The sequence below is a fragment of the Molossus molossus genome, unplaced genomic scaffold, assembly GCF_014108415.1.
Source record: "Molossus molossus isolate mMolMol1 unplaced genomic scaffold, mMolMol1.p scaffold_m16_p_10, whole genome shotgun sequence".
Classification (NCBI taxonomy): Eukaryota; Metazoa; Chordata; class Mammalia; order Chiroptera; family Molossidae; genus Molossus; species Molossus molossus.
The window spans coordinates 40429089-40443881 of record NW_023425345.1 but is presented as its reverse complement, the minus strand read 5'-3'; the positions used below and the strand labels follow the sequence as shown (position 1 = coordinate 40443881).

The window sequence follows — 14793 nt, the reverse complement described above, 5'->3', positions numbered from 1 at the left end:
GAAATGTTAGACTGGGAAATAATATGTATCCTAGTCACAACTCACAGTACAGCCTAACTCCCCTCGTCAACTTATGCCTCATTCTCAAAATGATTGCTTACGTGAGATGTGTAAGTTCAGTCCCAAAAAATGATGCATTAAGACCTACTGATAAAATGTGACAAATATATTTTCTGACTGCCTATTTCAGCACCCACAGAAACAATAGGTTTTTTTTTTCCAATTACAGTTGACATTCAATATTATATAGTGGTTAGACATTTATATAACTTATAAAGTGATCCCCCCATAAATCTGACACCATGCATAGTTATTACACTATTACTGTCTTTATTCCCTATGCTGTACTTTACATCCCTGTGACTATTTTGTAACTGCCAATCTGTAGTTCTTAATCCCTTCACATTTTTCACCCAGCCCCCCAACACCCCTCCCCTCTGGCAACCATCAGTTTGTTCTCTGTATCTATGAGTCCAGAAACAACAGATTTTATTCAATAATTCTATCATGAGTTGTTTCCTTCAGTCCTACCCACATAAAAAGCCATTGTACTCAAGGCAAACCCAATCTGCAACCTAATCATTCCTAAGCAATGGTCAAAGGGTAAGGATTATGTGAGCCAAAGTCAAATTTCCACTTTACACCACAGAAATAGCAAAATAAAATGAAAAAAAAAAAAAAAGAGAGAGAGAGAGAGAGAGAAAATCTTGATACAGGCTTTTACAAGTATTAAGCCTGTAAAAAATTTACTTTTAAAGAGCCACATTATGAATATTGCATATCCTTTCAAAGCTTTTTTTTTAATTTATTTTTTTATAAGGAGTAGATAGACTGAGATTTTACTTGAAGACTTCACCAGATACCAACTTCTTTTTCTAACACATCTCTCAGTATGGCAAGTGCAAGGTTTCCTATCTTTTGAAGGACCTTTAAACCATCTTCACACTTCATTGGTCTCATATTTTTTCAAGGCCAATTTACAAACACACACAAAGGTCTTCAACTGGTAAATGTTAGTTTTGCATGGGAACCGACTCATCAATGGCTCTTCTCTTCCATCTCAACTTGCTAATAAGCTTTTGTGAAAGATATTCCAGTAAGTCAACCATATCTATTTACATTATCAATCACCATTTCGAATATACGTTACACAATTTGGTAGAAAGCATTTAAATGGTTACAAATTTAGGACAGAATATCTTTTTTTTTTTTTTTTTTGGTACGTGCCCCTAGCAAGAACCGAACCCGGGATTCTCTAGTCTGCAGGCCAATGCTCCAACCATTGAGCCAAACCGGCCAGGGCTAGGACAGAATATCTTAAACATTGCCCAAAACTTTCTGCTGAATTCAGAAAAAAATACTATCCATTCTCTGTTTGATCTTGCTACAATTAAGCACTTTTGAAGAGAGAAAATTCCTCTGTCAAAAATCTTTGCCTAATTTGAAGTTCTATGGAACTGAATGGAAACAGTCCAAAAATCTTCCATTTCAGAAATCAGCCTGTCCATTTAAATGGGTAAAGTGTACAGTATCTGAATGATATCTCAATAAAGCTGTGTTGCTATTTTTTAAAGTCAGCCTATTAATTTTGTTTTAAACCACAATTTATTTGGGGTTAAGCCCTTTCAAATACTGTTCCTTTTCCAAAACTGTTAGCATAATCTAACACAAAAAAACAAACAAACAAAACTGAACTTGAAGGTTATTTTGTTAATTTTCATTCCAGCTTTTTGATGAAGTACTGTGTTCTCTTAGAATAAGATTTTCTCGAACCTATATTCTGTTTTTCACAAACCTCTTCTCAGTCATAAAAATTAGCAAACACTTTGAGAAATGTGACAACTTATAAAGAAGAATGGACCTCTGAAAATAAAGCTTTTCCGTGAGCAATAGCTGGGGATGGGAATGCAATGAGCCACTGTGACCAGAACCCAGAGCTGATGGTTCAATGCACTTTGCTTAACTAGGAGGGACAAAGGAATTTATTTACCATAAAATACACCATAAAACTAGATGGTTACTAGCCAACTTCTCATGAATTTGGACCTAATTACTTTAGGTCCTAAAGTAATTTCTCTAAGAATGGATCCAGAGGTTTTATTTATGCAAATGGCAGTAGGCAGGAACAATAATAGTTCAAGACACATATGGGTGATTTATACATTTATCTTATCAGAGAGCAATAGTTTCAAGTGCATGTACTCTCCTCTCTATCCTTAGAACTATTTACCTAAACAAACATAAAAAAAAATCTACCTAGAGTAACAAGCTACTAACCCGACCAGGAAAGCAGTGGGCACACACCCAAGGCCTAAAGGAGGGACATGCTGCTGGGAGACAGCTTTCACCCAGCGCAGGGAGCACTCTGTTTTGACTCTCCAGAAATATTTGGCAATACCTGGAGCTACTGGTATATAGCGGGGAGAGGTTAGGGTGCTGCTGAACATCCTACGGCTAATACATTTACATTCTTTAACTTTTTCATGACTCAGATTCTTTTTTTTCCCCTAAAATAGGATTCCTTTAAATAAATTTCCTTGGCACTTTTGAGAAACGATTCCATTTAAAAGCGCTTTCAACTATAACTCTAAAAAAATGTATCGTTTTATGTAACAAAATATTCTTTATTTATAGCTGCTGAAGTTATTCACATCACTTAAAAAAAAATTTTTTTTGAGACAAAGTTACATCTTTGAAAATCTCTATCATGGGTGGGATGCAAGGAAAAAAGAAACCTTTGGTAAAGGAAAGGGATTTGCTATCTGATATGTTTAACCTGACCTACATAACCACCTGAGCCTTTCCCTTGGTTTTCTACAGTTCCTCACATTCTCCAGCCTTTTCAGCTCTTTCCATTAGCACCACATTCTAAAACTTGCTGTCTACACTTTTGAAATGGAGCACCTTAAACCTCGGTAGTTTGTTCTGACTGTGTTAGCTTGCATTAGATCTTGCTTAGCCACAGAAAAGTTGGTTGTCCTGTCACTAAAAAATGAGGCTCCGGTGAGCAATAATAGTTTGAGTACAAATAATTCTTTACAGCTGGAATATTTAAAATAGTTTCCCCCTTCCCGGTAAATTCTGCACACATGAAAATAATTTTAATCCTTTAGGCTGAAGTCATTTCGTAGCTCCTTTGAAATAGTTTGGCCTTTTCAAAGAAGAAAGCTTTCATCACACTGTCTTCACGAAGGGCATTTTGTTCGCACCGAGTCGTGCTCTGTGCCTCCGGGCCCACTCTGATTTCTTCATGGGTGTCATTAACTTAATTGCCTTCTCAGTGCTTTATGCTAGGAAAATGGGAACTATTTGAAACTCTTGAAGATAACTGACATTTAGAATATGATTGGCTTGTGAATAAGGTTCAAGTTTTATTTTAATTTTAAAAATCTACACAAGGTGACAAGGCAGCACGTGGTGTTTTGACCAAATTTTGTCTGTGTACATGGAGTAGCAAATACGATTTTTAAAAATCAAATATAATGATGAATGATAGAAAAATTTTGTTCTGAGAGTTCATTTCTTGAAAGTGTGGTGAAACTGGTTAAGAGATCTGGCTCAGTCATCAGTCAGGCCTGGGCGAAATCCTGCCTTTACTGCTCTGCAGCTCTGGGCAAGTCCCACGACCTCCCTCAAGTGGCTTCTTTATAAAAATCAGGATAATGAAGGTATTTAACTTGTAAAGTTCTGAAGGATTAAATTAAGTAATGCATGTAAAGCTTGGTGCATTTACATATTCAGTACTAAATAATGCTAGCTACAAATTTTATTTATACACACACACACACTTTAACTGGTAACTGGGATTGGCCTGGGCCCTTTTGAAGATATACAACTAATGTAGCAAAACCTTTAGACAGATACCTGTGGTATTGATTTGAGAAACACCATCAGATTTCACATTTTCTTTCTTTCTTTCTTTCTTTCTTTCTTTCTTTCTTTCTTTCTTTCTTTCTTTCTTTCTTTCGTTTTCCTTTATTGATTTTAGAGAGAGAGGAAGTGAGAGGGAGAGATAGAAACATCGATGAGAGAGAACATCGACTGGCACCTCCTGCATGCTCCCCACTGGGGATTTGGCCCACAACCTGGGCATGTGTCCTGACTGGGAATTGAACCAGCAACCTCCTGGTGCATGGGTTGACGTTCAACCACTGAGCCACACCAACCAGACAGATTTCATATTTTCAGATGTTTGCATTTGCTCCTAAAATCTTACAAAGTGAACTTAAAAATTTTTTTTTTTAATTTTCAATTACAGTTTACATTCAATATTATTTTGTATTAGTTTCAGGTGTCATAGTGGTCAGGCAATCACATACTTTACAAAATATTCCCTCTGATATTTCCAGTACCCACCTGGCAGCATACATAATTATTATATGATTATTGACTATATTCCCTATGCTCTACTACATCCCCAAGACTATTCTGTAACTATGAATCTGCATTTCTTCATTCCTTCACCTTTCTCACCCAGTCCCCCAATCATTAGTCTATTCTCTGTATCTATGAGTCTGTTTCTATTTTGTTTATTCATTTATATTGTTCTTTAGATTCCACAAGTAAGTGAAATCGTATGGTATTTGTCTTTCTCTGACTGACTTATTTCACTTAGCATCATACCCTTTATGTCATCCATGGCAAAGTGAACTTATATCAACACGTCGTATGAATGCACTGTTAGCCTTTTGGTCATTTTTTATGTGACCAGTGTCTTTTTATTTTCAGAGAAAGTGAAATATCTTTTTACTCATTTGATGTTTTGCATTTCACCTGTGTCTTTTCATTTTCAGCAAAAGTGAAAGATATTTTCTAGACATAATTCTACTGTTGCACATCATTTCACTCTCTGTCTATATATCACAGATACATTCTTTTCCAGAGTGAGAGTGATTTTTTCAGAATGGTATTGCTCTCCAGTGATGCAGGTAGGAATATGTAGTAATGGCCCTTGAGACATTTCTTCTCATCTTGGAAAACATTAAAGTCTCATTTGCTTTATAGAAATGACTTGGAAATATATAGCATCTAATAAGACTGCACTTACAAAGGTCATGTGTAGTCTAGCAGTAGTAACCATCAGGACATCAGCCCAAGATGAAAATGAAAAGAGTACTTGCTCTTAAAATAATGTTGAAAACTCTGCACTTTACTCGTGTTAGCCTTCACTCAGCACATTCTTTAATCTTGCTTTTAATTTTGCCATTGCTCATAGCAGATAAAAAGCCACAGGTTGAGAGAAACAAGAGTGGCTCTAGAATGAAGTAACAAGAATGTGTAGCTTTTAGAAATTAACAGGAGCCCTGACCAGTTTGGCTCAGCGGTTGGAGCGTCGGCCTGCGGTCCTGAGAGACCCGGGTTCGGTTCCCGCTAAGGGCACGTACTTCGGTTGCAGTTTGACCCCGGCCCTGGTTGGTCGTGCGGGTGGCAGCCACTCGATGTTTCCCTTTCCCGTCGATGTTTCTCTCTCTCTCTCTCCCTCCCACTCTATCTGTACAAAAATTGGAAAAATGTCCTCGGGTGAGGATAAAAAAAAAAAAAGATATTAACAGGAACTGTCTAACAATCTGACATGACAAATAGAAAGAAAATTACAACTCCACTCAACATTTCAGTAATGAACACGTACAATTATATCCCTGTTTACTATCCAGCACTGTAGACAGCAAGATCATGTATAATGTCCTAGACATTTCAACCAAAATATTTGCAGTTGTAACTCCACGTACCAGAGGAGGGATATAGTGTACCATAACAGAAACAGCATTCTTGCCATTAAATCACAATCTTTTTTTCCTTGTGATTTTTATTGGCCCATCTCTTATGTCTTTGTGAGGTCAAAATAAACAGTGTAGATAAAGGGTCTTAAAGTTTATAAATGAACGTGGTTGGTAAACAAAGGATTTTCTTTAACTATTTACATGAATTATGATGGTTAAGATGGCCATCAACAAGATATTGGTTAGTGTAGGATTTCTCAGGTTGGCATTATTGACATTTTGGGCTGGATAATTCTTTGTGATGGGGGGCTGTCTAGTGCACTGTAGAATGTTTAGCAGTACCGGAACCTCTCCTCCAGTAGCTCCAGACATTGCCAAATATTCCTTGAGTGTCTAAATTGCCCAGGCTGGCCCTGGCCAGTTTGGCTCAGCAGTTAGAGCGTTGGCTTGCTGTCCGGAGAGACCCGGGTTCGGTTCCCGCTAAGGACATGTACTTCTCTTGCAGTTTGTCCCCGGCCCTGGTTGGTCGTGCGGGTGGCAGCCACTCGATGTGTCCCTTCACGTCGATGTTTCTCTCTCTCTCTCCCTTCCTCTCTCTCCCTCCCACTCTATCTGTACAAAAAAAAATGGAAAAATATCCTTGGGTGAAGATAAAAAAAAAAAAAAAATTGCCCAGGCTGAAAACTACTGGTTAAGTGTATTTATATTAGGTATTGGACTGGCATAAAATATATACTTTGAAAATATAGCACTCAACCTAGGATTTCAATCACTCAATTAGGATTTCACAAACACCTAACATGAGCCAGGGACTTTTCTAGGTATTGAAGAAATAGTGGGGAACAAGACAGGGATAGTCCCTGCTTTCCTAAGGCTAACTAGCATAAAGGTTCATCTTCATATTAAAGTGATTCAATAAATTACTACAAAAGGCAATGAAGAAAGATTCTCTGTATACACAGCTCTCAACTTGGTGAACTGAAGGCCTCATGCCAACTCCTTTCTTTATTCTTAATAAGTTTGGTCCCACGCTTTGCCTCCACCTGTTCCTGTCAAGCTAGCTGCCCACAGTGTCCCAGTTGCTCTGGCCCCTTGTGCAAAGGGCCCAGGCCTGGCACCCTACTTCTAAGGTCTACACAATGGTCACTTTCACCGCCCACCACAGTCACCTTCTTCCCTGTCTCAGAGACCAGCTGCCGAGAGACCTAAGCCTGGCAGTTTCCACACTGGGAATCCTGACTGTACCCTTTCTTTGAAAAAGAGACTGCAACAGACAAAGTTTAGTGTGTGTACTTGGGTCCCAGGGGTGGGGGACAGAAAATAAGATTAAAAAATACAGAATTAGATAGTGGTTGTAGTGGAAAATAAAACAAGGTAAGGAGTGCAGGAGTGAGGCTTCCAAGTTTAAATAAGGTAGCCAGGAAAATGTGCATTTAAATAAAGATGTGAAGCAGAGGAACTCCATACTTTTTAAACACTGAAAGTAAGGTTTCAAGTGACTGAAATTTCATATTAGTCAAGCCTTTTGGGTCTACAATAAAAAGTGGTGTCACTTAACACATGAGCAAAGAGAAAATATTAGAAAAAGATTAATAAAGGGAAATTCTTTTCTTTGTAAAAAAATTTTACTGATTGATTTTAAAGAGAGAGTGGAAGATGGTAGGAGAGATGGAGGGGGAAGGGAAGAGAGAGAGAGACAGATATAGAGACATCGGTTTGTTGTTCCACTTATTTATGTATTCATTGGTTGATTCTTATATGAGCCCTGACTGGGGATTGAACCTGCAACCTTGGCGTATTGGGGGTGATGTTCTAACCAACTGAACTAGCTGGCCAGGGTAGAAATTACTTTCTTCATCTATTCTTGGGGGGATATTTTTGGACCAAAAAAAAAAAAAAGCAAATGTAGACTATTAAACTTTTCCAAAAGTCCATAACAAAGCCTTTTGTTTCCCCCATTAGGCCATAAAATTGTATCGACAGGTCAGAGGAAGAGACAGAGGACCCCTCCCCTCCCACGTCCCTATCCAGGAGCATCCATCCCTCTGCTGGAAGCAGGAAGCCAGGAAGCTGCGGGACACAGGCAGTTGGTGGTGGGCAAGTTGTAGCAATAGGCATCCCGGCCCTTGAGCAGGCTGCGGTCGGTGGCAATCCCCTGCTTCAGCCTTGTCTTGATGTCCATGAGCTGCTGGTACTCCAGGTTCTGCCACTACTATTCAACACAAATGTCACTCAGCTGGGCTTCAATACTGCTGATCAGCACCTGGACCTGTGCCAGCTGGGCTCCAAAGCAAGCTTCCATTTCTGCCAGGGCGGCTTTCATGCTGAGCTGATTGTAGCTTGATCCCCAGACCCTGGAGGGTGCAGGGGGTGCAGAGGGTGCGGTAAAGGTCAATGACTTCTGTCTTGCTAACCTGCAGTTGCTCTATATGGCCAGCGACCTCCTGGTTCAGCTCCTCAGTCTGGCTGTGAACCAGGCTTCAGCAACCTTCTGGTCCTTCTCAGCCATGACCTCATACTGGCTTCTCATGTTACTCTGGATCTTGGCTAGGTCAATGCCTGGAGTTGAATCCACCTCCACAGTGACCTGGCAATCCTCCTGGACCCTCAGAGCACTTATTTCCTCCTCGTGGTTCCTCTTCAGGTAGGCCAGCTCTTCCTTCAGGCCTTCAAGCTGCATCTCCAGATTGGCTCTGGCCAGTCAGCCCATCCAGCCACCTTGTACAAGCCATTGATGTCAGCCTCCATGCTCACACGCAGGGCCTGCGCAGTCTAGAACTTGGTTCAGAGTGATCTGCGGCCAGACGGGCATTGTCTATCTGCAGGACAATCTTGGAGTTCTCGAAGGTGGCAACAAGAATCTTGTTCCACAGCTCGTCCATGGTCTGGTAGTAGTGGTTGTAGTCACGGGCAGGCCTGAGCCCCTGCTTCTGGTACCAGTCACAGATCTTCAATTCCTGGTCGCCTTTGGCCACCTCCAGGGTGTGTACCTTCTCCAGAGAGGAGAGCAGGCAGTGGTTGAGGTTCTGCATGGTCACCTTCTTTTTGCCCACAAGAAGACTGTTGGACCTGGCCAGGGTACCCACATAGCCACCTCTGTAGCCCCAGAGGAGGATGAGGAAACAGAGTTGATGGAGGACACTGACATAGCACAGTCACCTGAGCCCCCATGGATGCTAGCATGCAGTCGGCACCTCCGGCTCTGAGGCGCACGGTGCTGTGGCCCAGGCCCCCGAAGGACGAGGAGGCCAATGACTGGCAATAGCTGCAGGAAGTCATAGCAAAAGAGGACTCAGGGACACTGGATGGAGGAGTCACAAAGCCTATTTTCTGAATGAGTCACTATAATATTTGTAGGAACTAATTGTAAGGAACTGGCTTTGAGACCCAAAACAAGGACTAAAAATAAATAAAAATAAAAACACTTTCCAGATAAAAAAAAAGTATATATTGTAGTGAGATCCAGGAATCTAGGCTAGAAACAGACAATTGACCAAAGATCTGTCAGAATGAATATTCTGAAAAAAGGGCTCTTAGTCCATCCGTGATACATGTCATTGCCAATATAATTTTCCTTAAGTTTACACAAATGAGTCACCATCAAGACCATAAGAGAAGCACCTCCCACCCCTGCCAGCTTATTAAAGAGCTCTCATGACAGTATATGATGACAGCTGCCCACTGGGTTCATATAAATATCTTTTAATGTTCTATTCCTCTTTTCTACCTTCCCAATGCCCACATCATGGTTAAAGCAAATCTCCCACGTTAACAAAAGCATACAAGTTAGCCATTTGGTTCCAAAACTTGGAAACGGGCATTAGTTCTCAACGAAAACAAGCTTAAACTGGCCACCACACCGACTCGAGAACAAAGACTGCCGGCACTGGGCTTTCCTCCTCGCTTCCTCCTGAACCCTTCTCTTCCCTTTTTTCTCAGCCAGTGGCCTGGCTTTGCCACCCTCTATGAAAGGGCTATAGAGGGCTCTAATTAGCACCCCAGTCAGTTCCCTGGTTCTTGCACAGTGGACAGCATCTCTGAGAATGACTACTCAATCCCAATTTTTATTACACTAAAATGTTAAGAGTGGGGGAAAAAGTTATGACTAATTCTTTTAGTTAGAAAAATAAAGTGGTTTGCCAACATATGCAAGTAGGACCCTAATAGTAATATTTAGTATTACATATAGACATATACACATATACATGTATGTGTGTATATATGGACACATTGTATTATATAGCCTTCCATTACAGTTCTGTTCTTTTTTTTATTTTTATCCTCACCCGAGGATATTTTTCCATTTTTTGTACAGATAGAGTGGGAGGGAGAGAGAGGAAGGGAGAGAGAGAGAGAGAAACATCGATGTGAAGAGACACATCGAGTGGCTGCTACCCGCACGACCAACCAGGGCCGGGGACAAACTGCAACCGAAGTACGTGCCCTTAGCGGGAACTGAACCCGGGTCTCTCCGGACCGCAGGCCGACGCTCTAACCGCTGAGCCAAACCGGCCAGGGCCAGTTCTGTTCTTGTTTTTTTTTTTTTTTTTTTTTTAATCCGCACCCGAGGATATTTTTCCATTTTTTGTACAGATAGAGTGGGAGGGAGAGAGGGGAAGGGGGAGAGAGAGAGAAACATCGACGTGAAGGGACACATCGAGTGGCTGCCACCCACACGACCAACCAGGGCCGGGGACAAACTGCAACCGAAGTACGTGCCCTTAGCGGGAACTGAACCCGGGTCTCTCCGGACCGCAGGCCGACGCTCTAACCGCTGAGCCAAACCGGCCAGGGCCAGTTCTGTTCTTTTTAATGGGGTAAAAAAGAAGTATAGTTTTGCCTGTTTTTGCAGAACATCTAAAATTAACAGGATTCACGGGGACAGGGCAGGGAGGCAGGGGGAGGGGGGAATCAGTCAGGGAAAAGGAGAAACATCTGTAACAAAAATAAATAAATAAAATAAATAAATAAATAAAATTAACAGGATTCTTAAAATTAATATTATTCGCATAACTTCAAAGTTTAGTAGGCAGCTATCACCCAGCTAATGAGATATGATACAATGTAGTCAAACAAGTTCCTAGAAAACAGCAGCAAAGGGCTTGCGTTAGGTCTTTGCAAGAAACTTTGTTGCACAGCAAAGGAAACTATTCTTGTTTCCATTTCCAGAATCTTTTCTAAGAATATGTTTCTCTTTCTCATTTAAATTTTTCCCCTTCTTCACTAGCTACAGTAGATTATAGAGCTGCTTTTGTATTTAACACTCTGGATAAAAATATAAGAAAGTATTTCTCTATTACTAAAGATCAACAACTAGTATCTTTATGTTCAGAGATGTTAAAAACTGGCAATATGAATAAAATAGTTGTGCCCTGGTCAGTTTGGCTCAGCGGTTAGAGCGTCAGCTCACGAACTGAAGGGTCATAAGTTTGATTCCAAACAAGGGCGTGTACTTGGGTTGCAGGTTTGATCCAGGGCCCGCTCAGGATGGTGTGGAAGGCAACCAATTGATGTGCTGCTCTCACATCGATGTCTCTCTCTCTCTCTCTCTCCCTCCCTTCCACTCTATCTAAAAACCAATAGAAAAATATCCTCGGTAAGGATTTACAAAATAATTAAATAAATAAGTTGGCTTGGCCAGTGTGACTCAGTTGGTTGGGTATCATCCCATGTATCAAAATGTTGCTGGTTCCCGGTCAAGGAACATGCCTAGGTTGCAGGCTCAATCCCTGGCAGGGATGTGCAGGAGGCAGCCAATCAATATTTCTCGCTCCCTCTCCCTTCTTCTCTCTCTAAAAATCAATTACAAACTTTTTTTTTTAAAGAATAAACAAGTTATGGGAGATAGAAAATTGATTTAAATTCTGGCTCACCAAGCCATGTGAACTTGGACAAACAATTTAATTCTGTCTGGGCTTCTGGTTGCTGCTCTGTACAGTGGGAGTAATGGGTCCTAACTGTGATCATTGAGTTTATGCACATAACACCCTTAGGACGTGTCTGACCAACAAAGTAAGTGCTCAATAAATAATAGTTATTATTATTATTATTCTCAAGATTGCAATTATAATTAAAAGGGCTGAAGCAGTAACCAGAGCTATGGAAGGGATAGCCAAATATAGTATGTTTTAGGTTTATAGGAGGAGGGTAGGGAAGTTATTAGTCAATGTTTTCAGTTATATAATCCAGGAATATATTTCATAATCTTTACTGTTTTTCAGAGGCAGTAAATATTGTGCAATTATATTTGAAAATTTAGGCCACTCTACATTTCAACATCTCACACTTTTTATTTGTTTTTATTTTTTTACCCTCACCCAACGACATTTTTCCATTTTTTGTTCAGATAGAGTGGGAGGGAGAGAAAGAGAGAAACATCTATGTGAAAGGCACACATTGAGTGGCTGCCACCTGCATGACCCAACCAGAGCCGGGGACAAACTGCAACTGAGGTATGTGTCCTTAGCAGGAACCGAACCCAAGTCTCTCTGGACCGCAGGCCAACGCTCTAACCGCTGAGCCAAACTGGCCAGGGCTCAACATCTCACACTTCTTTAAACATGATCAGTTGCAAGAAGCATCACCATTTCAGAGATGTTAAAGTGTACATTTTATTTTTTTTAATGTATCTTTATTGTTGAAAGAATTACAGATGTCCTCCCTTTTCCCACCATTGACCCCCTCCTCCCCACTTCCCTCCCCCCTGCCTTCCCCACACTATTGTCTGTGTCCATTGGTTATGCATATACGCATAGAAGTTCTATGGTTTATCTCTTCCCGCCCCACCTCCCTGCCTCCCTCAGAGCTTCGTCAGTCTGTTCCCTGCTTCCATGTCTCTGGATCACATTTTAGATTTGATGAAATACATTAAGAAATGGAAAACAATACAGTGATATTTCAGGTGCCAAATATTCCACAGTCTCGTCTTTTTCTATAAAAGCTAGGAGCTAAAATCTAACTTCTTATCATTCCTAGTTTCTGCCTCCCAGATTGTTTTTTGAGACATGCCCATTAGAGATGGGCAGAAGAAAGGCTAACTTTTATTAGGCATTTTGTCCTTAAAAGCCAAGTCCTCATAGTGAGATGCAACAGGCAAAGAAAAAGGCTATGAAAGAAAAAAGACGATGGCAGAAATGTTAAATGATAAAGCTATAAGAAAATGAAACTCCTGACAATACAAGCAAGCATTTTGGGGCCTTTCAGTGGAGGAGCAACCCAGACCCCACAAACCCCAATACTTCTTGAGTCAAAACATAAATAATGTCAAGAAAAATAAAAACTGTTAAACTAAAAGGGGCATCTATTCCTTGACTTCTCAAAGAGAACGAAGTATACTATTCCCATGCCTTCCTTAATATGCCCCTGCACAAACTTGCTGCCTACTTCTGATAGACACATCTGAATGGTGTAGACACAGAAGAAAAGCTGAGAACCACTGATGTTAGAATATTTAGTGTACAAGCTGGGATTACTGATCAGAAAGGGTTACATCTGACATTTTCTCTCTTGTATAGCCAATAAGTCATTTAGTCTCTCTGAGCATTCCCATTGATAAGAAACTCAGGACCACTGAAGGAACACAATCTCATTTTCTGACAGTGTTGTAAAAAAATTCTTATGTTGAAACAAGATTTGCCAAGCTAGTTTGGGGTTCTTCTATTTACTCAATATTTATTGAGCCCTTGCATGGACCTTAAGGAGCAATGGAATGGATGACCTGAGTTAGGGACTGATGAGGCAGGTGTAGAACAACAAGGCAGAATATCAGTGATGAAACTGAGGTGGCTGACAAGTGAATGCAGGAGGATTTTTTTCTATAGGGGTAGAAGACAGTCAGGGAGCTCCGTGGGTAATGGAAAATAATCAGTTGCCACTTGAGTCAGCAAGAAGAGGGAGGCGGTTCTGTGAGGCAATTCAGGCTTTAGGGAAGGTGGACATAAAAGTGGGTAGGGCTCAAAACAGCAGGAGGAAAGACTAAGGAGAGAGGCCAGCATGACAGGCAGTTTTGGCAGGAACTAAGGGGAGGAGAGGGGCTAGGAAGCATTTTGAAAAGTGATAGGATGACAAGTGCCTAGGAGGGCTTGTAAACAACCAATCACAATCCAGTAAGACAGCACTAGATTAGAGATACACATAAAATGCCAAAAGATACCCAGACTGTGAAGAGAGTGCCTATGTTCATCCTTAGAAAACTCCTGAAAACTTATTATTTGAAAATTTACCAAGCACTATTCTAAGCCCTTTGAGAATATTAACTTTTCATCCTTCCCAACTCCACAATGTGGGTAATATTTATATCCCCATTTTATAGATGAGGGAGCTAAATCAAAAAGAGCCCCAAATGACCCAGATAATCACTGCAGAAGGATTAAAACCCAGCCAGTCTGACTCCAGAGACCACATTCTTGTCTAAGCCATTCTTCCCACTTTGATTTCTAGGGCCTAACACAATGCCCCACAGTAAACATTGAAATACTGTTGAAGGATCCCTAGCTTTAGTGGGATTGTAAAAGGCAAACTATGAAGGGCATAGGGATTTGAAAAGAACACAGATGCTAGTGGGATTAATTGGCTTAGGGGTCCGAGTGGAACTTGGGAGAGAAGATGTTTCAACCTGGTCTAGATCTGCAGGTTGTGTCAGCAGGATACTGCTAGTCAGATGCATAAGCCAGCAGACACAGGCTCAGCCATGACCTTGAAGGTCAAAGTCAGCTAGGCAGTCTTCCCTCAAACTGGTGTAGCACAGCAAAGTGTTCCTTCCTCTGAACTACAACCACTCTGATCACGGCTCTTACGCAAACAATGCCTTATATAACACATGGTTTATTATATATAATCACACTTGTTTATTATACATCACATTTCCCCTTGTAGGTTGGAAATACTTAAGGTCAAAGCATTTGTATTATTCATCGTGGATTCCCAACACCAATGATCATATTAAGTCACCAATATAACAGCATTAAAGTAGCATGTTTTGGTCAGGGGAGTTACATGTCAATCTACTTTCTGCAGAGGAAACAAATATCACTTTGTTTAAAAACTTTACTATTCTGCCTGGATGGTGTGGCTC

The 14793-nt window shown here is 40.7% G+C and overlaps 1 pseudogene; it reads right to left on the bottom strand.

Annotated features, from left to right (window-relative positions):
* Positions 1 to 7743: 7743 nt before the first annotated feature.
* On the bottom strand, positions 7744 to 8999 carry LOC118623686 (annotated as a pseudogene).
* Between the last annotated feature and the right edge of the window lie 5794 nt (positions 9000 to 14793).